Source organism: Oncorhynchus nerka, linkage group LG8, assembly GCF_034236695.1.
Source record: "Oncorhynchus nerka isolate Pitt River linkage group LG8, Oner_Uvic_2.0, whole genome shotgun sequence".
Classification (NCBI taxonomy): Eukaryota; Metazoa; Chordata; class Actinopteri; order Salmoniformes; family Salmonidae; genus Oncorhynchus; species Oncorhynchus nerka.
The window spans coordinates 33,167,854-33,170,022 of NC_088403.1; the positions used below are offsets into that span (position 1 = coordinate 33,167,854).

At 44.2% G+C, this 2,169-nt stretch overlaps 1 long non-coding RNA gene across 1 annotated transcript; it reads left to right on the forward strand.

Moving 5' to 3' along the window:
• Positions 1-440: 440 nt before the first annotated feature.
• LOC115133734 (uncharacterized) lies at positions 441-1,430 on the forward strand. The gene is made up of 3 exons (XR_003864243.2): positions 441-501; positions 787-869; positions 1,090-1,430. It is a non-coding gene; the product is annotated as an uncharacterized LOC115133734 (long non-coding RNA).
• The last annotated feature ends 739 nt before the right edge of the window (positions 1,431-2,169 follow it).

Below are 2,169 nucleotides of genomic sequence, written 5' to 3' on the forward strand. Positions count from 1 at the left end.
CATCAGGCCAGGCAGTCCCGAGGCATGGTCCCAGGGCTCAGGTCCTCTGGGAGGGGAGGGAGAGGGTGAGAGAGAGAATTAGAGGGAGCATACTTAAATTCACACAGGACACCGTATAAGACTCCAGACATAACAGACTAACCCTAGTCCCCGAACATAAAAACTATTGCAGCATAAATACTGGAGGCTGAGACAGGAGGGGTCGGGAGATACAATTCAACAGAAGAACAATACTATCCTTCTGTCTCATTGAGAGGTGAGGGGGATGGATAATGTATAGGCTGTGAGCCATTTGTGGTTACCGTACTGTTTTGCCTAAAACAGTCCCGATGTTTTGCAATGTAAAGTAAACATGCCAATCATCAGTCTTTCCAGGATTTGCATTATGAATATGTATATATGTAGGCAGACCAAGTCCTACTACACTGCTTCAGTCTGGAGGATCAGACCCCATCATACTACACAGACCAAATCCAGTCATATCTACACACACTACAGCAGGTAAAATAAACATAACGGAAATGTATCTGAGCCATTGGACTAGTTTGTGAGGTTAATAAATATAACACAAAGGACAACGTTATAGTACATTATAGTACATAGCTACATCTAGATTGGGAATTTGATTTCATAATATCATTTTTATATTGATGTTGAGAAGGAGAATTTTTGGAATTGGAATTTGGAACTTTCAAAGTGTTGCAGTGTTCTGCTCTGGATTGAAAATATTAATGATCAAAGTGTCATGGATTCAAACTCATACATTTGACACATATCCTCATACAGGACACCAACCCATCTTTCCTCTATCTCTCCCGACCCTGCTGTCACCATGGACATGACACCTCTGCTACTCCTACTCTGTGCCGGTAAGGATTGGCTCAGCCTACTCTAACACAGGAACCATACATTGTTGTCGCTGATTGTTCACAGTGAACAAAAATCTAGATAACCCCATCAACAACAACATATTTCATAGCTACATGTATAACATCATAAACCATGAAATATACCTCTTATAATGTTTGCTTCTTTTGTTGGTCATGTGCATGCTAATGTTGAACTTCATCAAATTGTTTCTGTCTTCAGGTGGCTTCTGCACAGACAGAAGCCTCAGACAGTTCACCCTCAGTGAAACGAAGGTCAATTCGACAGAAGCACAGACAAACTGCCAGAAGAACTATTCTGATCTAGTCACTGTGCACAACCAGGAGGATTATGAGCAGCTGATACAGTTAATGACATCTGACAAAATCGATCGTGCCTGGATAGGTCTGTATCGCACACAGCCCAGTCTGGTGTGGTCTAATGGAGACCCTGTTAATGACACTGCATGGTCACCTCCTAATTACACAAATCCAAACTGTGTAGCAATCAACCCTAATGTAACATGGGAGATATGTTTTCAAGAGAAAAATGTAATGTGCTATAAAAAAGGTAGGTCATTGCTAGTTATTATTATTAGTAGTAATAGTAGTAGTACTATTATTGTATGTGTGTGTGTGTGTGTGTGTGTGTGTGTGTGTGTGTGTGTGTGTGTGTGTGTGTGTGTGTGTTTTAGGGGTCCGTGATCCAACCCTTAGGTAGCTGACTAGTGGTGGAGAGCTGGTAGCAGGTAGCTGACTAGTGTTGGGTATTCAGTAGCCTGATGGTCTCATGGTGGAAGCTCTTGGCCAGTCTTCCAGTTTTTGCCATGACGCTCCTGTACTGCCTGTGTCAGCGTGATGGAAGAGGGGAGAACAGGCAATGGCTTTTGTTGGTGTCCTGGAGGTCAGGCAGTGTGCACCCAATGGTACGTTTGGCTGAGCGTACCACTCTCTGTAGCACCTTGCGATCCGCGGCGATGGAGTTGCTGTACCAGGCTATAGTATGCTCTCGATGGGGGACACTGTGCTCTTGTAGGACACTGTAAGGGTCCTCTGGGACAGGCCACATTTCTTCAGCATCCTGAGGTTGAAGAGTCACTGTTGTGCATTCTTCAACAAGGTGTCCATGTGATTTTAGCATTTCAGCTCCTTGGAGATGTGTACGCAGAGGAATTTAAAGTTATTGACCTAAGGCGGCCCCATTGATGAGGTTGGGGGATGAGTTTGGGGGCGTACACAGCCTGGTTCCTCCTGAGGGTCCACAATCAGCTCCTCTGCATTGTTGACATTGAGGTTGGTTACC